Below are 26590 nucleotides of genomic sequence, written 5' to 3' on the forward strand. Positions count from 1 at the left end.
GAAGCGCTTTATATATAGAACCTTTTAGGGGTTACCATCATTTTAGTTGATTTAATTTGATTACATTTATTTTTATTTTTATGAAACCGCTCATATTATGCAATTAAGACATTTCTATGTAGATTTTTTTTGCATAAAAAGTAAGTAGAGAACCCTAGTGTTTACACCTGGTGTTAAAGGCACAGTATGTATTTTTCACCGCTAGAGGTCGCTTATTCAAAACAAAGGAGTAGTTTGATGACGCCTTGATTTCGCGAAATCATGAGAGTTTTAGTCTTCGCCTCTACAGCTGATGGAAAAAAAATCATATTCATGGATGAGCTAATGTATTAAAGATTTATGCCCGTTTCACACATACTCCGTCTGCAGTGCGTGTGCGGTGCGTATTTTTTTCCGTACCCATGTTAACGGATGACAGCTTTCACACTGCACGCGGATGCTGTCCGTCAGTCCGTTCCAGGAGCGTTGCGTCTGCAGCAGTGCACGGATCGTTTTCGTACCGAGTCTATTTTTTGCTGCGTTGCTGCATTAAAGTGATAGAACATTGTTTGCATTAAAATAAACATTTACTGACGCGAAAATCTAGTAATTTCACCACAGATGCATATCATTTAAAATATACTCTTGTTTCAAAGTCAACACATGGCTTTTTTTCTCAAGTTAAGCAACAAAACGACACCTTTTCTGGCATTTAGGTTAAAAAAAGTGCCATAATGGAGAGCACTCGTACTTTCTTGGAGGTGAAAAGCAAAGTTATTTTTGCCCTGCAGGATTTCTTTTAAAAGGGTTTTAAAACGAAAGAAAAGACGAGAGTCGGCTGTTTTTGAATAGACTATTGTAAGTTTCTAATTTAAAATGTTTATGATTTTAGGCTATAACCTATGTTTAAATGTTTTGCCTCTTGTGTGAGCTAAATCTAAAGTATATAAAGATGAATTAATGAATTGAAAACATTTTGTTTAAATGTAGGCTAGTAGCCTATGGTAACTTCTATGAAAGAGTAAACAAAGAGAATTGCAATTCTGACTAGCCATGTTCGGTAACAACTTTTGGATTTTAAATAAAATATCGTTAATAAATGCTGTGTTTGTGGTATGCAACAGCGGATCAGTTGCGGACTGCAAACGCAGCATATGTGAAAGCACAACAGGGCGTGGGGATCCTGCAACGCACACACAACGCAACACGCACCGCACACGCACTGCAGACGGAGTATGTGTGAAACGGGCGTTATTCCCGTTAACACGGGTATGATGTCACTGATAGGGACACACGCAGGGACAGGGTCCATGTCTTGATTAAAATTGCTTATTTCTCTGGATTTAAACAATCTTGGAAACATTTGGGATAATGTAAGTACACACGTCAACTAAATATATAACATTATTCTAGTGTTTTTTGACTATTTTAATCCAAAAATCTAACATAATATGCCTTTAAGAAGCAATTTCATCAATCCGATTTTAAGTGGATGAGGCTAAATTCAGGTGTAAACAGAGTCTAAAACACTTAGAGCTTGTCCACGTTTCCACCACTTCTAGAGGTGGTTGAAAACTCATTTGACCGGATTGCTTCCGGATTGCAGATGCTCATGTGGTCGAATGTGTGTGCCACAAAAGACCATCTACTCTCTGCGTACTGACCTAATGCGTATACATTATGGGAAGCACACTAGCCAGATCGGATTTAAACTTTAGTCGGCTGAAGACCTAAGTTCGTTTTGAAGACGAAAAACATTTCTGTGTCGTCTTGCGGCTGTCAGAGCAGAAACGAAAGCTGCTGCTCTCCGTAAGTTTCCGGTAGCATTCCTATGTAAAATGCGTGAACTTATTTCGTCCATTAGGTCGAAAGATCTGTAAAAGGCCACCCATTGACTCACCCCTTGAACAAATCAGGACAGAAGGGGTTAAAAGTGGACAAAAGAGATGGATTAAAACACCAAGTGTAAATGGGAATGTGTCTGCCTAGTCTACTTGTGATCCAGTCGACCAAAACGCATCTTAACACCAGGAGTAAACACATCCTCTGTGACAACATGCCCCAATAGCAGGATTTCTTGGCACGGGGGAACTTGCATTGTACATCATGATATATAAGCTACTTTTGTTTTGAATGATGAATCAGGAAATATGCCTTTCTAAAGGTAAAAAAGGCCTCCTCAGAATCAGTTTCTGGGGCAAATATTTCTGAATAAAAGCAGAAGTATTTGAAACAAAGCCAGCTTTAAGGAACTAATACCTTGTTTTGACCGAAGTGCAGTTCTCTTTCCATAATCTCCATCAATCGAGTCAACAAAGGTTTAATTGTTATTTAGTTGCACACGAGTGGAGAACTAAACAGGTTTGATCTCGACTCAAGGTTTTTCTTCCCTTGAAAGTAATTGATTGAAATAGTTTCCTTCTTTACTCGAGGGACACACTGACTTTGATAATTAAAAATGAGGCTAGAACGTGATTTTCATAAATACAGATCACTTCCATTGTGCTTGGATGTGGTCATTGCCGCCGGGTTGCGGGTTGTTAATTAACTCTCCTGGATTGGTTTTGGGGGATAGAGGGATTCAGACCACCATAAGCATGAGATAGCATCTCATCCGGCACTTACACATTGTTTTCCAAACAGATCCTTGAGAGTTTTATGACTTAAGGCCCTTGCGAGGAATTCTCCCTTGTCAACGGGACTGAGTGATGTGTGATGGCATGGCGAGTGATAGTAGTATTAGACATGGGGAATCCCTTTTATCTGAGTGTGTCTCAAATTTCATGTCAAGACACTCTGTTCTAGTTTTCCTCCATGACCTATTATGTGCTTTTTGGGAAGCATCCTAATCTAAATCGAAGCTTGTAAGTGACCTATTTTATGTGTTGCAAAAAAGAGACTTGACTACAGATTATTCTAGCACTGTTCATTTAAAAAACGCATTAAAATGATAAACTTAGGGCATCAACTCACTGTGTCGTGAAGCCAATACAATGCAGGTAGAATGTCCCTAAAATGTAAGATATTGGGGCAAACATTCCCCCTGTATGAGTTATTGTCTCATATTTATATAATATGATAATAGTTAAGCAATATCACTCGGGTAACGAGTGCAATATTACAAGTGTTGTTTTTGTTCTGAATAGCACAAGTGCAAATGTGAAACTGGCTTTATACAACAATTCAATAAAGTTAATAGTGTGTTATTTTAGACACAGTATAGTTTTGTTTATTACCTGGTTATAAGCCAGAGCATATTCTCGGCGCAACACTGGTGTTTCTGAATGAATCTGTGTTTTGAAAAATCAATTGGTGGTAATGTCACATTTTTTAATTTTAATACAAATATAAAAGTTCATAAAAATTACTAAATAATTATAATATATATTTTTTTATATTAAACTCAATTTGAATTAACCAGGGCTGTCAAGTGATTACAATAATTCTAACTAATTAATTATCTTTTATAACTCTACTGGAGACTACACTTTATTCCAATAGTTTATTTTGTTATTTATAATTTCATTTAACGTTTTATACATTTATTGTTTGTTTTTGAATAGAAATTTGAAATTAATTCACCAGTCCATTTTTAAAACTACACTTTAGACAATATTGAATTAGTTTTTTAATTTATTATTTATAATTGTATTTAAAAAATATATATACATTTATTTTTTGATTATGAATATAAATATGAAATGTATTAATTAGTCACCGTTCTGTAGCTACACTAGAGACTAGATTACAGTTTATTTTGATAATTTTTTATTGGTGCTTTTAAAAATGTATTATTTTGCTATAAATAAAATTAACTTTCCTGTAGCTCAACCAGTAGAGCGTGGCGCTAGCAATGCCAAGGTCATGGGTTCGATTCCCAGGGAAAGCAAGTACTGACTATAATGTGAAAATGTGTACATTGAATGCAATGTAAGTCGCTTTGGATAAAAGCGTCTGCCAAATGCATAAAATGTAAAAAATGTAAATGTAAATACAAATATGAAATTAATTTATAAGTCACAATTTTTCTAATAGTTTACAATACTAGAGACATGAATACACTTTAATGTTAAATTAATATGTGTATATTTATTAGAATAAATAAATATATGTATATATATATATATATATATATATATATATATATATATATATATATATATATATATATATATATATATATATATATATATATATATATATATATTGGATTATTTCGTTGTCTTTGCGCATGAGATCGCCTTCTCCACAAAGTATGATGATCTGGCTTAGTCTTTCATTTTGACGATGATTTAAAGATACAGTCTTGGTTTAGGTTTTGTCTCACTAGCTTCCTGTTCCTCCTAATGTGGCCTATAATTCCGTTTACCCAGAATGCATCAAATACAGCATTCATACCTGTTCCGCCCTCCGTTTTGATGAGTGATTTAATGGAAGGGTTATTATCTCTGGCGTTGAAGGCAGCTGTTTTAAAGTGGTCGTCTATGATGTCTAACCCCAAGACAGGTGGTTTAGGTAGACAGGCTTGTGCACACAGTTAGTTCGTTCTTGATCTTCCAGCTCGGAGAGAGAGAGAGAGAAACAGGGAGCGTTATTGTACTGGAGTCGGGTGGAAATTAAAGGCCTCTGATCGGAGCTCGGAGCGAGTAAACTCATTTCAACGCGGCTTTGTGTAGTCATGTGTGTCTGAATCCTGTCTCGTTACGCTCGGCTGCTCGGCACAGGGAAGAGGGGCGGAGGGGAGACCCCAGGGGTCAGAGGAGGCTTCCACATAGGGGAAAAACTCTGATAATGTGAAGGAGAGATTTTCTGGAAGCTGGATTTTGTTAATCTGTTCTCGGCGTATCACACAGGGGCTCAGGTAATCAGAGGAACACATGTGTCTTTCGGAAAGTAGCTATTTCTCAGAGCTGCAAACCAAGAAAGTTTGTCCTTGAATGTTTATGGGAACGTTTTGTTGGTTTGGATTTAGTGTGTTGGGTTCCTTGTATTTTCCTTATGAGATTGCGATAGAAGGAAATGGCCGTAAACGCAATCCATCGGGTTTTTCCTGAAGCAAACTCTTCCGTGCGCTCTTCTAGGGCAAACCGTGCTATTGTGAAGCCTTGTGTATTCTTGACACGCTCAGTTTGGTGTGAACCAATGCAGCCGTGCGCATGTCACACGCTCCAGAGGTGTTTATACTTCACACGCTCTCCAGAAACAACAGGTGGCGATGCAGGAAACAGCGTCTGAACCAACAGAAACTGCTGTGAGGGCTAGTGCACCGGTGTTTGCGAGGCATTATATCACTTTGCCAGGCACATGCATGTACACTCAGAAAAAATTAGCAAAAAATTTACCTTTGGTGGTACAACAGCTTGTCACTGCATGGGGAAGTACCCTTAAAAGAACATCTTTGTACCTTTTTCACAACTAAACGGTTCATACCCAGACAGCAACATAGTGTCGGCCCAGATCTGGGCCACATCTGGTGGATTCAACACGTACCAGATGTGAGCCGGATCTGAGCCAACACATTGTTGCTGTCTAGATAGTAGTACGTTAAAGGGAAAATTCACCCAAAAATGACAGTTACCCCATGACATTCTTCTTTCAAACACAAAAAGCGTAACTGATGCGACATATGACGTAATGTAAGCATTTTGAACTGCGAGAGGCGTTACACTTTTTGCGTATGTTGAATACTGAAGACACTAGATATTTTACTTTATAATGTGTTAAATATGGATATGTTTCCTACACATCCCTACTAGGGATGGGCATTTTCCCAAAATATTGTATTCGAATATTTGGGCTCATAAAAATCGAATATTCGTTTATTTAAATTAGGTATTTTGAGAAAATGAGAAATGTTTCTTTCTTTTTTTCTCTAAACATGTCGTCACCATTTCTGAACAAGCTTTTGATTAGGCAATGTACACAACACGCTTACGTTATATCTTAAGGTTTTTAAAACATTAAACAGTGTGTAAAAAAATGCCTAAAGAACAAAAGCATTATAAGCTCAAGGAGCACGAGCGCAGAGCGCGTCAGTTAGCGTGACGTACAAACACACACACACACACGTCAATAGGCTATAGCCTACCGACCTGTGTGTGTGTGTGTTTGATATGGCTGATGTGTTTACTTTGTATTGTTTCACATTTTCATGTAGAGAGAAACTATAATATTATTGGATTATGATATTATTCTCGGGTGAGAAAATGCGCCACTGACAGGCGTTGCGGAGACAAAGATAACGGTTAAGTGAAGTTTGAGTGAAGAACTTTGTGTTTTCTGTTCATAAACCCTCAAAGAACTTTAAAGGAAGCATTTGTCTCGAGATCATTTTGCTATCATAAGTTATCTCACTCTCACTCGGGGTAGCTGTAACAGATGAGCTTACCTGAGCAGTGATCGCTCATTCCACTGGTGTTTGGATTTCATGTGATTCTCGTTTGTGGTGGTGATATTATTATAACTCAGTTTCAGTAATTGATTTCATCAAAAGTAACTCCATTTTGTAACAGCATTTTCAATTTTCATCGAAGTAACGTTAATTCCAAACATTGCGAGGCAGACGACGGCATTGTGATCAAATGCACTTAACTTATAAACCTGCTCCACAACGCCACCCAGTGGATTGAGATATAACTGCGAGATTTAGAGGGATTTCTCATGGATGCACTGTGTAGCCAGTTGCTTGTGACTTTTTATTTTATGTCATCCTACTTTTATTATTTTATTTTACCTTACCTTATTTGTGTTGAAAGAAATATTTTTGTAAATGTTTTAACTTCATCACAACTTAATGTTACCCTTTCATTGTTATTTATGTTTAATTTTCAATGGTTCCAGTCGGGAGTTCCTACCAATTGTTGTAGGTGGGGCCTTAATTAGTGGCGCACCTTAGGATGCCGCTTCCTCTTTAAGCGTTTGCGCTCAGTCTGACTGAATGCAGACGGGGAAGTGCGGAGTGAGATAGTAGGCCTTCCAGTGTGTGTGTTTTCTAATTTTGCTCCAACCTAGTTTTTCTTTCAAAGTAAATAAATGTACATCCTTCATCTCATCCATGTTTGGCTGTCCTTCTGTCCTGAGGGTACCACTTGATATCTGCTACAACTGCATTTACTGCCAGCCAATTAACAAAATAAAATTCGAATAGTATTTTTAGTTCTCGAATGTTAATTACATATCGAATATTCGACTATTCGAATATTCGTGCACACCCCTAATCCCTACATCGCTCCGCTTCAGAAGACCTTTGTTAAACCCACCGGAGCCATGTGGATTAATTTTATAATGGATGGATGGATGCACTTTTTTAAGCTTTAAATTTTGGGCTGCTATTCACTGCCATTATAAATTTTGAAAGAGCCAGGACATTTTTTATATAACTCTGATTGTATTCTTCTGAAAGAAGAATGTCGTATACATCTGGGATGACATAAGTTTGACTAAATAATGGGCTAATTTTTATTTTTTAGGTGAACTATACCTTTAAGGTACATATTGCTACTGTAAGGTCCTAATATGCACCTTTAAGGGTGAAAAGATGTCCTTTTAAGGATACTGCCTTAGTGACAAGCTGTTGTACTCATAAAGATACAATTTTTGCACATTTTTCTCCAAGTGTCTATGGATTCATATTGACCCATGTGCTTACAGGTAAACGTATCATCCACCATCTATTTCAGTCTGCTGGAACTTTGCCAAGACTGAAAAGCACCTGTTTAGTTATTAGTTTTACTACTATAGTAATATAGTATCATGGTGATATCAGTGCTGTGCCATTAGAGTTAGCCTAGCAGTCTTCCTCCCGTCTTTGTTTGTTTGGTCTCTGACCGTCAGAAACATCACAGCGGCCCATTTGGTGTGTAAACATGTAGCACAGAGCCGTTTAAGCTTTTACTGTAATTATTGTTAATGCTAATAGATACAAAGTGTTGTTTTCACATATAGATTGTCTTAAAGGTCAATCACGTGACCTCATTTCTCTTTGTGTTTGAGATGAACTCTTTCTGTTGTTTCTTCTTAAAGGCTCAAGTGAAAACAATGTGGACTGGTTGGTTAAACCATTAGCATGTTGGAAGGTGGATTTTAGGGCTTGTGTGCTTTTCTGAATATAGAAGCAGGGTTAGTAGTTGACTAAAACCTAAAAAATCTAATTTCTTTGTTTCTTAAAATAAATGTTAACTCTTTAAAATATGGTTTAATTTGTTAACATTAGTTAATGTATTAACTATCATGAACTAACAATGAGCAATACATATATTATTCATTGTTAATATCCAGACAACACAATTACTGAAACTTTAAATTAAAAATAATACAAAATTAAAACATTTAAAACAAAAAAGAAATGTCAAATTATATATATATATGGGTGTTTCTGCAACTACGGGCACTTTTGACTATCCCAATTTTTAAAAAATCAACCTTTTTGAATTTACATTTTAACCATCATGGTCTGTAATACATATAACAATGTACACAAAATGTAATGTAGTCGTTAAGATTTTAATCTGGAACATGTTTATTTTTTAAGTTTTTTGGGTCATCTTCTTAAAAAGTGTCCTTACCGCAACGTTACAATAACGTTCATTTCATACATTTTCCTTTATTTGTTTAAAAAAAAAAATATCATATTTAAATAGCTTTTTCAAATCTTACGCAGTTTTGTAAATACTGATATAAAATAATAATATACAAAATAGGGAATTTCATGTTTTTTTCTATGCCATGTAAAAAAATTACAGAAACCTTAGATGTCAATTGTCTCCATACGCACAAAATTTAACATTTATTTTTTTTTTGTAACAGATTTTGCAATTTCAATGTGTAAATCATGTCAGCTTAAGTGTTAAAATATTTTTTTTGCAAATTAAAATGTGAAAAAAATAGAAATAGAGCAGTGCTGCGGTAATGACATCTTGTGTCGGTAAGGACACAATGTTAAAGTGCCACGAAATCAAAAACAGGCTAAAGAACAACAGTAAAAGAAACAGGTATTGCATGCAGGATACTGCAAAACTGCTACTAAATAACTCTTTTAATTAACTCTTTTAACTGCTTTAAAAACATTTACATTTACATTTAATCATTTAGCAGACGCTTTTATCCAAAGCGACTTACAAAAAAGGGGAGAGCAATAGAAGCAACGAAACAAACAAGGGCAACAGCTTGTAAGAGCTGTAAGAAGTCTCAGTTAATAAGTACAGTACACAATTTTTTTTTATTTATTTATTTATTTTTTTTTGGGACAAACAAACAAAAATTAATGGAAAGTTAAGTGCTAAAAACATTGTCTCCTAAAGTTGATGCTGCACAAACCTTAGTAATAAAATAACACAAACCCATAGCACTAACAACATCTCACCACAACATTTTTTCTCATTAATGTACACACAGCACCCCATAATGTCAGAAAAACACAGAATTGTTGAAATTTTTGCAGATTTATTAAAAAAGAAAAACTGAAATATCACATGGTCCTTAAGTATTCAGACCCTTTCCTCAGTATTTAGTAGAAGCACCCTTTTGATCTAATACAGCCATGAGTCTTTTTGGGAAAGTTGTTCACACCTGGATTTGGGGATCCTCTGCCATTCCTCCTGCAGATCCTCTCCAGTTCTGTCAGGTTGGATGGTAAATGTTGGTGGACAGCCATTTTCAGGTCTCTCCAGAGATGCTCAATTGGGTTTAAGTCAGGGCTCTGGCTGGGCCATTCAAGAACATTTTAAGGGTCATTGTCTTGTTGGAAGGTGAACCTTCGGCTCAGTCTGAGGTCTTGAGCACCCTGGAGAAGGTTTTCGTCCAGGATATCCCTGTACTTGGGCGCATTCATCTTTCCCTCGAATGCGACCAGTCGTCCTGTCCCTGCAGCTGAAAAACACCCCACAGCATGATGCTGCTACCACCATGCTGGTGATATTTTTCTCCACACATACCACTTAGAATTAAGGCCAAAAGTTCTATCTTGGTCTCATCAGACCAGAGAATCCTTATTTCTCACCATCTTGGAGTCCTTTAGGTGTTTTTTAAGCAAACTCCATGCAAACTGTCATGTGTCTTGCACTGAGGAGAGGCTTTCGTCGGGCCTCTCTGCCATAAAGCCCCGACTGGTGGAGGGCTGCAGTGATGGTTGACTTTTACAACTTTCTCCCACCTCTGCATTTCTGGAGCTCAGCCACAGTGATCTTTGGGTTCTTCTTAACCTCTCTCACCAAGGCTCTTCTCCCCGATAGCTCAGTTTGGCCAGACGGCCATCTCTAGGAAGGATTCTGGTCATCCCAAACGTCTTGCATTTAAGGATTCTGGAGGCCACAGTGCCAAGTGGAGCAGAAATGTTTTTGTAACCTTGGCCAGATCTGAGCCGTGCCACAATTCTGTCTCTGAGCTCTTCAGGCAGTTCCTTTGACCTCCTGATTCTCATTTGCTCTGACATGCACTGTGAGCTGTAAGGTCTTATATAGACAGGTGTGTGGCTTTCCTAATCAAGTCCAATCAGTATAATCAAACACAGCTGGGCTCAAATGAAGGTGTAGAACCATCTCAAGGATGATCAGAAGAAATGGACAGCACCTGAGTTAAATATATGAGTGTCACAGCAAAGACTCTGAATACTTAGGACCATGTGATATTTCAGTTTTGATTTTTATAAAAATCTGCAAAAATCTCAACAATTCTGTGTTTTTCTGTCAATATGGGGTGCTGTGTGTACATTAATGAGAAAAAAAATAACCTTAAATGATTTTAGCAAATGGCTGCAATATAACAAATACTTTCCGTACCTACTATAATATATATATATATATATATATATATATATATATATATATATATATATATATATATATATATATATATATATATACTTCAGTACTAATACTGTCATTTAATTTAAAAAGAATGTAAAGTAAACCTTGAATTTGTCTCTACCGCGACACAAGGTCTTTACCGCAACACCTACATTTGCTGCGGTAAAGACATGTTGCGGTAATGACATTTTTGCTAATATTTTAGCTAATTGCAGCTAGCAAGGCCTACTACATTAGTTTTGACTCTTAGCATCTTAATATACAATAATTTAACAGTAATTTACATTTATTTTTTAAATGTAGTCCAAAATACACAGTTATTAAGCTGAATGGTAAGGACGCACAATAAATACTAGAGCAGAAAAGATCATGTTTACCTTATTTTTTTGGCATCTTCTGAGTGAGGTAGTGTGGTGGCCCAGTCTGTCAGCAATGTGCTCAAGTGATAATTTCTGTTTCCATAAAAACTAGACTTGTTTGTGTTTAATGACATTTCATAATAAAAGTTTTTTTTCATTGTTGCGGTAAGGACTCAAAAGTGTGGGACAGGCACATTTAGGTTAAAAAATCATAAAAATGATCAGTAAATAATACAAAGAATTTTAAGATGATTTAAATGAATCTGTATATTAAACAAGTCCATTTGAAATAATATCAAATTTTAATTAAATTAGCTTATGTTATGTATCTCAACATTGAGACCACAGGTGTGGGACACTAACAAAAATGGTGTTTTGAGCTATAAACGCTTCATAATATTATATTAAATCATATTACTCAGTAATTATATTTTTTGTCAAGGTGTGTAATGGCACTGTGAATATATTTATAAAGCATCATATGACAAATTTTAACATAAATCTAAAATTTCACTGCTGGGACTTAAAAGTGCCCGTAGTTGCAGAAACACCCATATATTGATATATATATATTGATATATATATATATATATATATATATATATATATATATATATATATATATATATATTGATATATATATTGATGATGTGAAACCATATAATATCAACATTAACATTTTAGTATTTTAGGTGTCCCTACAAAATAAAGCAATTTCTTTGCAAATAAAGCATACATGGAACACAAAAAAGAGTATTTGCAAGTAAGCAAAGACAAGTCCCAGCTAACAAAAATATATTCTAAGAACATTTTGCTTTCATTCTCATTAAGTTATGAAAACATTATTTTCCAGTAAAAAAAAAAAAAATCTTAGTTATACGAACGCTAAGGGAACATTACATTTTAGATTTTTGCAAACATTATGGCAGGGGTGTCCAATCCTGCTATACTGGAGGGCCACTGACCTGCAAAGTTTAGCTCCAGTCCTAATTAAACACACCTAAACCAGCTAATCAATGTCTTACTAGGCATGCTAGAAACTTCCAGGCAGGCACGTTTAGGCAAGTTAGAGCTAAAGTCTGCAGGACAATGGCCTCCAGGACCGAGTTTGGGCATTGTGGGAATGTTACTTTTGAAGGTTATCTGAACATTTTGAAATATAGTATAAATAATGTGTTTTTTTTTTTTGTAATGTTTTGAGAACATTTTTAAAGGTGCAGTATGTATATACTATAGGGTTGACAGCTAGTGGCTGAACTAGGTACTGCAGTCCAAATATAAAATATTGGAGATCGTTGTTTCCCTCGCCCCTTCCTCCTCAGAATCGGTGGTTATGTGGGTTGCCAGGCTTTCATTGTCAATTGCGCTTTCTCCTGTTCCGTGTCCTCATGACACAATAAATTGATGAGTTGATGTATCCACATTTTAATAATCTCTCGTTAATAGAGATTTTTTAGATGGATGCCGAGTTTTTTTAGGTCAGGTAGAATCTGTGATCTATGACCCAGATTGTTTGCTGGCTTCCATGGGTGCAATTTGTTGTGTTTTCCACCAACTGGCAACCTGCGCTGTCGAAATACTACTGGGTAAACTGGCATTCTTCGGTATCAACGCAGACCAAAACACAAACAGACATTCTGACACAGAACACACATTTCAATGTAGACTAATTGGCTGTAGCATTGTTTTTCAGAGAAACGAGTAGGTGGATTTAGCTTTAGTTTCCTAAATATCTACAAACATGCGATGGTATTTTTATGGTTTAGTAAAGTGAAAAACTTACATACAGCGCCTTCAAACAGACATTCTATTTAAGGTGCCCTAGAATGATTTGAAACAAAATGTTAAATTGTTCTCTGATATCTACAATGAGGGTATGTGGCTTATTTAAGGGCAAAAATTGTCTATATACAGGTTTACAGGTCCATTTACAACCCTAAAAATTGTCGCTAGGATGTAATGCTCTGTTTTTGCCTTATTTGGAGGGTCATGAATATTAATGTTGAGCTCTGCTCTGATTGGCTTATTTCAGCAGCTCAAAGCAGTTCAGTGAAGCGGCTCGTGAGTCCTGACCGTCCTGACACAACAGACCGATTAAATGAACCTTTAAGCAGAACATCTCAAACGGAGATTGATAAAATGCAGCTTATTTGTTTATTGGTGTTTTCAGATCATCCCCACATGAGAAAGAGCTCGTGTTCGTGCGGTTGCCAGATTTCAGTAATTAAATCCCCCAAATAGAGCTTCTTCTGTGACAAGAAGCTCTATTATAAACAAGTAAGCTGCATTTTATCAATCTCCATTGACTATCGTTTTAACTTATATAGTGGAAAAGGTGACGTTTGCTAGAAGGATCGCGTCAACGATCTAAGCAAAGTATCTACGGTTGTATTTTGTAATACAAAATAATATTACCCTTTGTCATTAGACACACTATTTAGTTTTGTATGGTACTTGGCTTTTCCTATTGTTACTGTAAGCATCTTGCGTTATCTAGACAATGCTGTCTCTCAAAGAAACTTTCAATTTAATCAGTCAATGTTCAAATGATTTAAACAGCTAGTCAATAAGTGGCTAAATCACTGCTTGCAAGAATTGCCCCTTTCTTCAGTTTAAGACGCTGAGTGAAGCTTGCTTAAAATGGGCCAAACAAACGAACGATTTGTTGTGGTATCTGATTATAATAAACCTCAACCATGTGTCATGAGAGCCGTTTTTGCTATCTTCAAGTGTCAGCAGTAGATTCGACTTGCTTGGACATATGCAAATGTTGGGGGCGTGCATATAAATGATCCCCAACGCTTATGTCATGGTTGGGTTTATGTTGAGAAGCACTTTTTTTTCTGTTGTGTTGTTGATTTACGAGATTTACATAAGAAGTAGGAGGCAATGGTGTTTGAGACTTACAGTATGTGAGGTCCATGTACTGAACTCTTATTATTTCACTATGGCAAGGTTAATTAAATGTTTTCATTCTAGGGCACCTTTAATGTTGCTGAAAGAATGTTTGTTCAGAACTTTGGCCTGAGCTTTCTGTAATTGTTTCTCTCAGGCTTGTTGTCGGGGGTCTCAGGTATGACCTCCCATCCCCCATCCGTTCAGCCCTTCCACCTATTGAAGCACGGGGGCAGGGATCATCACCAAATGTCCCTGAGGAGGTGCTGGGGCACGCCTGCACCTCCTATCAGCACGTCGTTCAGGGGCTTCAAAGCCGCTAGATTAGGGCAGGATGCTGCATTTGCTCCGACCCAGCGGAACTCAGGAAATACGGGGGCAATTTTGGGGCCATCAAAAGATACTGAAATATACGAGCAGTTAATGTGCAGAAATTAGTGTGAAATTAGCATTCAAATGGTCACTTTAATATAATGTTGATTATTATTTTGCTGCATTTAGTTTGGATTAATGTCAGTTATGTTTTTAATGTTAACAGAACTCTCAACCAGTGGTGTGCGTTTGGATTGGTACTATAAATCTCCTTATCAGAATCAGAATCAGAATCAGAAAGAGCTTTATTGCCAAGTGTGCTTTCACACACAAGGAATTTTTTTTGGTGCTGAAGCTTCCAGTGCACATAAACAATACAATACAACACGGTAATAAAAAATTCTAAGAATAAAAATATGAAGAAAAATATGAACAGTATAAGGTCACGGTTACGTTTAGTCAGAAGACGTAGATTATGAGCATTTACAGTATTTGGGTGGAGAGAATAAATATAAATAATAAATAATATAAGTAATATAAGTAATCACCTGAGTTTAGGAGATATTGCACTAAAAAGTGGGAATAATTGCACTTACAGGCATTTGCCTTGGGGGGGGGGGGGGGGGGGGGGGGGGGGGTGTTAACTGTTCAAGAGGGAAATGGCCTGTGGGAAGAAACTGTTCCTATGCCTAGATGTTCTAGTGGCCAGTGATCGGAGTCGCCGTCCTGACGGTAACAGTTCAAACAAGAGGTGTCCGGGGTGAGTGGAGTCTGTGATGATTTTACCCGCTCTCTTCCTCACTCTGGAAGAGTACAGGTCCTGGAGGGTTGGCAGTTTGGCACCAATAATCCTCTCTGCAGTCCGGATGGTACGTTGCAGTCTCCTGATGTCTGATTTGGTAGCTGAACCAAACCAGACAGTGATGGAGGTGCATATAACCGACTCAATGACAGCTGAGTAGAACTGAATCAGCAGGTCCTGTGGCAGGTTGAACTTCCTCAGCTGACGAAGGAAGTACAGTCTCTGCTGAGCCTTTTTCACATTGGAGTCAATGTGATTGTCCCACTTCAGGTCCTGAGAGATGGTAGTTCCCAGGAACCTGAATGACTCCACTGCGTCCACAGTGCTGTTCATGGACTGCATTTATATAGCGCTTTTAACAGACCCTATGGCCATCCAAAGCGCTTTACATCTTGCCTCACATTCACCCATTCACACACCGACGGCGATGTCAGCCATGTAAGGCGCCATCCAACTCGTCGGGAGCAGCTGGGGTTAGGTGTCTTGCTCAAGGACACCTCGACACTTGGTCAAGTGGAACCGGGGATCGAACCACCAACCTTTCAGTTTGTAGACAACCTACATGAACCACTGAGCCACTGCCGCCCCTAAATGGACTGCATTTATATAGCGCTTTTATCCAAAGCGCTTTACATTTTTGCCTCACATTCACCCATTCATACACCGACGGCGATGTCAGCCATGTAAGGCGCCATCCAGCTCGTCGGGAGCAGCTGGGGTTAGGTGTCTTGCTCATGGACACTTCGACACTTGGTCAGGTGGAACCGGGGATTGAACCACCAACCTTCTGGTTTGTAGACAACCTACATGAACCACTGAGCCACTGCCGCCCCCCACTGAGCCACTGCCGCCCCGAGTCTGCCGCCCCCACTGAGCCACTGCCGCACCATCTTCCATGATGGTGAGTGGGGGGAGTGCTGGGATGTTCCTCCTGAAGTCCACTATCATCTCCACCGTTTTGAGCGCATTTAGCTCAAGGTTGTTATAACTGCACCAGACAGCCAGCTGTTCAACCTCCAGTCTGTAAGCAGACTCGTCACCGTTCTGGATAAGGATCCGTTATGGAGTCAGTGCTATTTTAGTATTATTTATATACTATTTATAGTGTTTATAAATATTTTGAATTAGCTGTTGTTTTCATTTTTAGTTTTATTTAAGTTTGTGATTTTGTGATTTTTATTATTATTTTTATTAATTTGTTTTTTATTTGTAATTAATTAAACAAACAATAAATTAAATTAAATGTATTAATAATTAATACAAATTAATAATAGTAACTTAAGTTTATATATATATATATATATATATATATATATATATATATATATATATATATATATATACTATTTTTAACTGTTTTAGTTAACAATAACAACAATAAATGGACAGTTGTTTGAAGTTATTGAGACTTTTTTTTGTTTGGTGGCACATAAATTATAAATCTCGACCTGTATGTTTAAAATGACATGGTATTTTTTTGATACAAACAACTAATACAGCACTATCATGGTTCTTCTTTTGGTAATATGTTCTATACTACTCTCTTTTTACTTTGCAGTTTGTTCATTCTGAGCTGAAGCGTCGCAGCCATTATCGCTGGAACAGAAAGATCTAATTTGGTTGTCTCTCAGGTTTCTGTGTGTCTGGATATGGACCTGTCACTTGAGGGGATCCTCTGAAAGACCTGTCAATCATTCATCACAAAACAGTGACCTCCATGCACAGTTTTGCCAGAGGCACATACTTTAAAAATCGTAAATGTTCTTATATTTTCTGAACTCATTACACCGGCTGTGTGTGTTATGTTGCATTCAGGCAGATGGTAAATCTGTGCTGTTTTCATTTATCGCTGCAATGCCCCTCTCGGCGTTTCTCAATTAAACGTTTCTAACGGCTTCTAAACTAATTCAGCAAATGAAACAGACACCAAAACAACATACAGGTAATGCTGATGAAGAATTATAGAAAATTATAGCAATGCCTAAAATTCCCCTCTTTTTTTTTGATGCAAAATAGCAGCTGAAGGCATAGAAACTTTCTTGGAGACCTGCAGTTGCTCATTCTGTTCTCCTGGTGCATTGTGGGTGTTACCAGCACGGCTTGTTTTCAGATCTCCAATGTCACGTGTTTTTAGAAACATCCCGTAAAAGAGGATCACCCTGGAGCACGTCAAAAAAACATCACGCTCATCCTGCCACTTCAATAGCAGTTGTTTCCATTTCTGTTTTTTTTAGGGAACTACAGGTTCATGGGCGTCGGAACCATTGTGTGTGGGTGGTACAAGACCCACCCACTTTTTAAGACCAATGATATTGGACCCACTCACTTTTATCGTCTCTAATTCAGCTCATGTCTGTTTACCTTGGCTACCCCTTAACCGAGAAACTTATTAAGAAACGTATTATTAAACACCTGTCAAACGCTTTTTTTCCCTTTTCTAAATATTTTCTCTTTTTTTTATTGAAAATAAATACCTTTCCGATCTGATATATGATGGGAAAGGGGTAGAGCGAGTGTGGCAAAAGGCAGATTCGAACCTATGCTCGATTTGCGACAAAACTTGTTGCCATGCGTCTTACCCCTAGAGTCCTAGACTATAGACGTGGTAAATAATTCAGTGATTTCTGTAATTTTGTCTGGCCCAATCAATCGTTTAGTAAACAGCACTTTTTCTGTCTGGACACGGAGCACAATAAACATGCAACTTGTTCATTATCTGTGAAGCTGCTGATTTCTATGGCAGTTAAATGAATATAGTCTTTTTATTAGACTTTTGGGATTGACTGGTTTGAGGTCTTTTTTGGTATAGGCAAGGGATATGGCCTCAAACGCACCACAATGCAGGAAATCACATCTACGAAATCATTTTTTTTCAGGGGGAGAACCCCCAAACCCCCCTGCAAAACAATTGCCCCACCTGTAATATTTTGCACCAGCCGCTACAGACTTTTTATTTGCTTCTGACTCCCATGTACAGGTTGGATATGATATGATTATTGTAAAGTATACTGACATAAAGCAACATATACTGTATAGAAAATTGCAGCTGAGTCATTATGTATATCATTAGAAAATGTAAACTGTAAGTATTGCACAACTTTACATGTAAAGATGGATGTACAGCATAACTTTATCTGCATACACAGAACACATGTAGCAATACTATAAAGCACATCTCATATTATATTCACTATACTATACTCATACTGTATACTATATATTATCTATACTAACTATATTACAGCCCAGCTCGAATCTGCTAAAAACAAGTATGAGGCAAAATATTGAGATATCATAAACACTAACATCAGAAACAGTAAGCATTGTGAATATAACTATGAAAATACATTTGACTTGACTTATAGGTGTGGTCTGCATAATTTAGCAAAAGGTCCGATTGTCAGTAGCATAGCAATGCATGAAGCGCTATTGGTCAATGTGCTGAATCTGCATGACCAACATGAACATGAGCGAATTCAGTTTTTTTTTGCGTGTGACTCTAGATTGTGGATGTCTATTAAGATAAAAAATACAAAAGAGGTGTGCACAGTCCTCGAACCCAAACAGGGCTCAGGTGCAGGACAAAAGAGACAACTAAAGCAAAATCAAATGTGATGTCCACACACTGATGTTACTGCTCCAATTTATTGCAACGTTTTGACAAACAGGCTGACAAAGACCTGTTTGGTCGAAACGTTGCATCATATTGGAGAAGTTATATTAGTGTGCCAACATCACAAATTATTTTTCCTATTATGATGATGACTCATGAAATTTGACGAAGCAAGGGTACATTTTGGCCTGTTTCCATCTGGTATTAAGAGGCGTTTTGGTCAATCGGAGCACACGTGGATGACACACTAAAGAGTCTAAAACGCTTTGAGCTTGTCCACTTTCCACCGCTTCCAGAGGTAGTTGAAAACTCATTTGACCGGACTGATTCGTAGTGCAGAGGCTCATGTGGGGTCACGCCTACTGACCTCATGCGTGAACATCATGGGAAGCACGCTAGCCAGACCGCATTTAAACTTTAGTCGTCTGAAGACCAGGGGCGTTTCTAGGATTTTTATTTTAGGGGGGCTCAGCCCCCAGTGAGGGTAGGTCTGTAGAAAAAATGGTAACACTATTTAGTTTAGGGTCCAAATTGCGCTATTAACTAATAGCTTACAAACATGCATACCCAGAAGATATTGGCTGTTTATCATTACTTATAAAGCAAATATTAACACCTTACTGCATGGCCATACTGTACATGCAATTATCATACCCAATAATGTAGGCAGGTTTATAATAACCAAGTTCCCAAATGTCAGGGGGTTCTAACATGGTCCCCCGAGAAAATTTTGATTTCTATGATCTACATATGAGCATTTTATGAAATACTGATCATTGTTAGTTTTATCTTAGGTCCAGTTTAGTAAACAGGACTTTTTCTATCTGGACACGGAGCACAATAAACATGCAACTTTTTCATTATCTGTGAAACTGTTGATTTCTATGGCAGTTAAATGAATATAGTGTTTTTATTAGACTATTGGTATTGACTGGTTTGAGGTCTTTTTGGTATAAGAAAGGGATATGGCCTCAAACGCACCACAATGCAGGAAATCATATCTACGAAATCATTTTTTTTCAGGGGGAGAACCCCCAAACCCCCCTGCAAAACAATTGCCCCACCTGTAATATTTTGCACCAGCCGCTACAGACTTTTTATTTGCTTCTGACTCCCATGTACAGGTTGGATATGATATGATTATTGTAAATTTTGATTTCTATGATCTACATATGAGCATTTTATGAAATACTGATCATTGTTAGTTTTATCTTAGGTCCAGTTTATGAGCATTTTATGAAATACTGATCATTGTTAGTTTTATCTTAGGTCCAGTAAAAAGGTTATTTTGTTATTAAACAGTAACTAAGAAATGAACATTACTTGATAATTAATTCTTTATAAGTATTTTTCATTGTCAGTTTGGTAATAATGAATTAACATGTTAACTAATGAAGTCGTATGTCTCAAAGTTTTAATAAAAACAATAATAAAGAATAAAAAAAAATCATTAGGGCATGTTGTAGTCCAGATTAAAACATAAAAATGTTTAAGTTTGAAAATAAATAGCCTATTAAGTCTTTAAGTATTACGTTTTTGGTGCTGTGATGAACTAGCCTGACAAGCCAGACCCACATCAAGATGTTTGGTCTGGAAACTCACCATTGAGCTTAACTCCAAGTCTTCCAGAGTCGCGGTCAAAGCTGATTCGAAAGACCGCCGTTCGCCAGTTTCTGTGTTTACTAGAAGCACGCAAACGCAACTCGGCCGTCGTCATTATGGCCCCGCCCACCAACTCTATACACGATGTGATTGGCCTGACCAGAGTTAGGGGAATACAGCTCAGAAGTGTATTGAGAGTTGCTAGACGACACTCTCGGGCAGATTAGATTTGCTGCCGCTAGGGTGCGTCTAGATTTCTAGGCTAGTGATGAACAACGTTGAGATTACAAAAAACGAATGGCTATTTTAAAAACTAGCATGTTTGCTTTTTTTGCGGGGTTTCCGGGGTAACGGCTGCATTCTGCAGTTCATCAGCGCCCTCTGCTGTCTGAGCGGCACTTCAGCAGCGTGTCTCCTTCACTCGTTCATGTGCTTCTCATTTACATCTGTGCCCCTTTGACGCAGAATACAGCGGTGTTGAGCATTTATACGGTTGATGGGCAAAGTATTCTTGAGTGCATTATTTTATTATTAAATTATTATTTACTATATTTTGAAGTGCCCACGATAACAATATCGCGATATATGGAATTACCGAAAATCGGCACATGCCTAAGTGTAAACAGGAATGTGTCTCCCTCGTCTACTTTTACTTTTTTTCAGATTTGCATCAAAATGCATCTTAATATCAGGTGTAAACAGGGCCTTTGACTGCAGTCCACTGGACTAGTCAGACATTCAAGATCATCTCTGGAGGTGATTCGTTCAGGTTCATCTATGGTGCTGGTGTTGCTGTCTTAAATAATCCAGTGTTGTTCTTCTCAGTGCTGTGAATTAATTACCCAGCAAGAACATCAGAAACGGACCCTTGCTGATTTTCTTGGCAGGAAACAGTCCTTCTTTTCCACCCTGCAGCTCCTGATGAATTTTAGGTTTAGTTTCCAGCTGCCTTAGAGCGTTCTTAGGCTCCCACGCTGAGAAACGCACGCCAGCTTGAGCTTTGGGGCAAACCGTGCCCGTTTTCACCCCTTTGCTTCCCTAAAGCTGATCGTCTTGCCTTTCAGCCGTCGGTGGGCCGCTCTGAGAGCGCTCTGCTCCTGTCTCGACAGGTCATGGTATGTCTCTAATGTTTGCTCAGGGGACTCTAATAACAAAGGACAGCAAACTACACCTGTCACATTTTTGGGAGACTTGCAGGTAAACACACGGGGCCGCAAAGCGGTTTCCTGGATCGCGTGATGGAGCCCCTGGGCGTGTTTGTTTGCACACCTCTATGAATTGGGATTTGGGATGACAGGCACTCGTTCCAGGATGTTTACGGCTGTCTGTTATTTGCCTGACGTCATGACTTGAAACAGCTCTGTCTGATGCCACACTGCTTTTGTCTCTGCCAGGGATCATATCAGCTAAAGCAGGAGCTCATCTCAATAACTAACTGATGAAACAAACATGCTCTGAATATAAAGGAGAGTGGTAGGTTTGCATTAGAGTTTGCTGCTGTCTTCAAATTGTTTCTGCTGGCATATGAATGGGAATATAATGAGCTGGTTAACAAGATTTTGGAAACGCAATAAAGGTCTCATCAGTGCATTAACTAATGAAATTTGTTACAGTGTTTATTATTCTTTGTTAATGTTAGTTAATACAAATACTCTTGAGTGCCAGTTTATGTTAGGTCAGGTCTATTATTAAATAATAACTTACAACTTTTAATAACGAGTAAAATGGTGACTGGTGCAATGGTGTTTGATATTCCACACAGAAAGACCACTGCAGTTATTTCTAGATGTTTTTCTCATCCTCTCTTCTTCAGCATCCATCAGCTCTTCCGCGAACGGGTCATGCCCGACTGAATGTGACGTGTCCTGATGGCCTCGTGATATAGAGCGGTTATTTACCCTGTTGAAGGAGCTTGTCTGTTTTGATTTGTGTTGGTTAAGGCACGGCACGGCCATTAGTTACAGCTAAACGGGCTCATGGGATGGTTTATGTCTTCACTTAGAGGAGAGAGTGCTGATCTATCTATCTATCTATCTATCTATCTATCTATCTATCTATCTATCTATCTATCTATCTATCTATCTATCTATCTATCTATCTATCTATCTATCTATCTATCTATCTATCTATCTATCTATCTATCTGTCTGTCTATCTGTCTATCTATCTATCTATCTATCTATCTATCTATCTATCTATCTATCTGTCTGTCTGTCTGTCTGTCTATCTATCTATCTATCTATCTATCTGTCTGTCTATCTATCTGTCTATCTATCTATCTGTCTGTCTGTCTGTCTGTCTATTGTCTGTCTGTCTGTCTGTCTTTTTGTCTGTCAATCTATCTGTCTATCTATCTGTCTGTCTGTCTTTTTGTCTGTCTATCTATCTATTGTCTGTCTGTCTGTCTGTCTATCTATCTATCTATTGTCTGTCTGTCTGTCTGTCTGTCTGCCTGCCTGCCTGCCTGCCTGCCTGTCTGTCTGTCTGTCTATCTATCTATCTGTCTGTCTGTCTGTCTGTCTATCTATCTATCGTATGTCTGTCTGTCTGTCTGTCTATCGTCTGTCTGTCTGTCTGTCTGTCTGTCTGTCTATCTATCTATCGTCTGTCTGTCTGTCTGTCTATCTATCTATCTATCTATTGTCTGTCTGTCTGTCTATCTATCGTCTGTCTGTCTGTCTGTCTTCCGTCCATCCATCCATCCATCCATCCATCCATCCATCCATCCATCCATCCATCCATCCATCCATCCATCCATCCATCCATCATCATCACTATATCTTATTATGGATGTAGCGGATTCTCTCCTTTTCATTGGGAAGCAGTTTTATCATGATGGTGGAAGATGGTTTTGTAACCTTTTCACATTCGTTTATTAAGATACGGAGCCGATGATGTAGGCAGCTCTTTAAAACACAGCCTGGGGCCGGTGGGCACATCGAGCTGATGTCCTGAACTCACAGGTTTTTTACCCATGAGCACTTGCTCTCAGCTGCTGTAGTGTGAGAACTTTGATCAAGCACTTGGGGATGTTGCTGACCCTGTGCTTAAGAGCTTTCTATTTTAGTGTTATCCTGACGGTTTACTCTAGCATGTCTACATCAGTGAAAAGCTGGCCCTGTTTCCACAGAGACTCAGGAGATTTCCTCAGTGTTTACATTTCCTGGAGTTTTGCGCCATCGTGCAACGGGATGGAATTGTTCTGGCACATTTTATAACTCGCTCGCAGAAAAGGTCAGCGCACAAACAAGACTGTGAGAATGGTACATAGACAGCAGCTCTTTTTTCTGTTGTCTTGTTATAATATAAAAAAATATATATTTTAAACAACACTAAGATTAGTTTTAAAAGAATGTTTGCTGGGTATGTGTATTTTCTCACTCCTTTAGGAATAGTTTTTTAGATTAGTTTTAAAATGTAGCTTTTCTTGTAAATTGATCTAATTGAATGCATTGATATTCTTACTGGAAGAAGAATACAGTGCAAAGAACTATTTTTTGCAGTGCTCAGTTATTAACTACGGGCTAGCTAAAAGTGACAGAAATGAGAAATGGATGAGACACACACACACAAATGAACGTTTTATTTTCGCTTTCCTCTGATGTCTCCTGTCAGCTTCTCTGCTCTTTATGTGCCAAACATCCGTCCTTCGGATGAGACGTTAAACCGAAGTCCTGACTCTCTGTGGTCATTAAAAATCCCAAGCCACTTCTGGTAAAGAGCAGGGGTGTAACCCCGGTGTCCTGGCCAAATTCCCTCCATTGGCCCTTACCAATCATGGCCTCCTAATAACCCCCATCCACTGAATTGGCTCTATCACCTGCTCTCCTCTCCGCCTATCGCCAAGTGGAGCTGCACACTGGGGGTGGTTGAGGAGAGATCCCTGTCATGAGTGTAAAGTGCTTTGGGTGTACAGTAGTACTATGAAAGCGCTACATAAATGCCTTAGTCATTCATTCATTCATTCATTCATTCATTCAAGGAATAGTCCTAATGCTTCGTTTCAGTTTGCAGTTGAGTTAGTAGCGCAGTCATGAGCCTTTACTTCTGTCTCTCAGCTCTACTACACACTGATCCCAGATCTGCTCCTGTGTGTTAGTCAGGAGACAGAGAGATCTCAGTCTGAGAGAATGAACACAGGATAGGAGACAATCTAAAAAGCTATAAGCTGATCCCTCTGGTTCCTGCCGTCGGACGTCCTTTCAGAACTATTCCTGGGTCAACATTCCTGTACGAGATATAATCCAAACCATATCCCTACCCCTGAACCTAACCCTACCCATAAGTTATCCCTAAAATCAGTGGAAAATGACAGGCATATTTACAAATTTACTTATGTTGATCCAGTTCTCTATGATTTTCTTTTTAATGTGCAGCACAGAATAAGATATTTGGACTAATCTCAAAGCAGCTCTTGAACGCATATTTTGACATGGGACTGTGAAGGTCCAAAAAAAACATAATTAAAGTGGAATTTAAACACAAATACTAAACTTCTGAAATCGTACAGCAGCTTTATTAACTGAAGTCATCTCAAACGGAGACATGCACATCTTCAAACTTGAGCCAATCAGTTATGAAACACAAGAAAGTCAATGGTGTTTAAATTCATTGACGTCAAGTTTGAGAGTGCACATGTGCAAATGAGATTTGTTTAGTAACATATAAGCTGTCATATAATAACATACAAGCTATGTGTCTGGAGCTGCAGTTCCACATTGACCTTGAGCGGGTGATCATATTACTGTTTAATTGTTATGGTTGATTTTCGCTATGAGAAAATTCTGCATGAATAGACTTTTTACTTCAGAACAATCATGAAACTAATCTCAGTGGGGCGAGTTCTTTGTGTTTCTTGCGAATCCAATGCCACCGGATCAGTATGTGTCAGGAAATTTAGTGCATGTTTCTCCACTGCATATAAATGTCTGGGGTGTTTGTTTTTAGATGAATAATTTTCAAGCATGCTATTCATTAGTATCCTCAGCAGTGTGTGCTAACCGACCTCTCTCTCATACCGAGTGAAAAATGGGTCTTTTGGATTTCATTGTGTATATATTTCCATTCATGCCGCTGTTTATTAGAAGCAGCAGTAACCGCAGGCTGATATATATCTGCGACCACACACACACAGCCTCTCATGTGGCGGCTCAGAGTGAAGTCCGTCATCTTGCGTTTGTTGAAGCTGTCCAAAGCGCTTGAACATGTGTGGTCTCCAACCAGAGCGGCGAACCTCTTCGATCGCTCTTTCAGTTCCAGTTCTGTCATATTTCTCGTGGTTAGTCTAATTTTATCCCACAACAGCGCTTCCCCTTGTCCCGCCTCAGAAACTGCTGTGTTTGGATTATTTTGAATAGCAAATTTATAACTCTCTTGCCTTCTCTTTTTTTCAGGTAGTGGAAGTCATCCGTAGTGCCACGAACAGCATGGTGTTAGGAGCTTATCTGTAGGCAGAGTGAAATCTATCATGACTGTGACGTCACTGCCACACCGCAGGTAATATCAGAAACAGCCACGCTCCTGTCAGACTCAAAGAAAACGCATGTGTGAAGCTCATTCAGAGTGGATACGTCCTCACCGAGAATACATTTTAAATTATTCCAAATTCAATTATACTGAAGTATATAATTATATAGGTTAAATAAATACACAAATAATATAAACACCTTTTGCTTGAATTATTATTTTTACATTTTATATATATATATTATTGCACCTTTTTTGTATTAATTTAAATATATATTATACAATAACAAATAATAATTCATTAAAAGTATTTTTATTATTTATTGTCTTTTCAGAGGCAGCATAAATGCAGTCCTGTATTTGGCCTTAATTATATATATTTTTAATAATACATTTCATATTGTTTATCTTTAACTACAAATGTGAAACTCAATTAGAGTGGATATGATCTCACTAAGAATGAATTTAAAATATATATATATATACAAATTATTCTTCTATTGTATTATATTGAAGTTTAATTAGTATATAATTCTATAAGTAAAATAAATAAGTATGTGTAAATAGGCATACCTTTTATTATATATAATAATAATACAATTATATATATGTTTTAGTCATTTTAATTGTATGTTTTTATGTGTATATGTATGCAAAAAATTATTATATTTATTGGAATTTATATTTTATTATTATGTAAAATGTATAATATATATAAAGTACATTTTCAGTAATCATTTATAAATATATTTGCATTTCAA

At 37.7% G+C, this 26590-nt stretch overlaps 1 protein-coding gene across 3 annotated transcripts in view; it reads left to right on the top strand.

The window, feature by feature from the left end:
* Nucleotides 1-26590, top strand: part of tiam1b (TIAM Rac1 associated GEF 1b) — a 114276-nt gene that overhangs the window by 28891 nt on the left and 58795 nt on the right. For all 3 annotated transcript variants that reach the window (XM_067451292.1, XM_067451298.1, XM_067451293.1), the window contains exon 2: nt 25757-25859. The gene's annotated coding sequence lies outside the window, so the exon portion shown is untranslated. The remainder of the gene's footprint in view (nt 1-25756; nt 25860-26590) is intronic.

The sequence above is a fragment of the Pseudorasbora parva genome, chromosome 8 (assembly GCF_024679245.1).
Source record: "Pseudorasbora parva isolate DD20220531a chromosome 8, ASM2467924v1, whole genome shotgun sequence".
Taxonomy (NCBI): domain Eukaryota; kingdom Metazoa; phylum Chordata; class Actinopteri; order Cypriniformes; family Gobionidae; genus Pseudorasbora; species Pseudorasbora parva.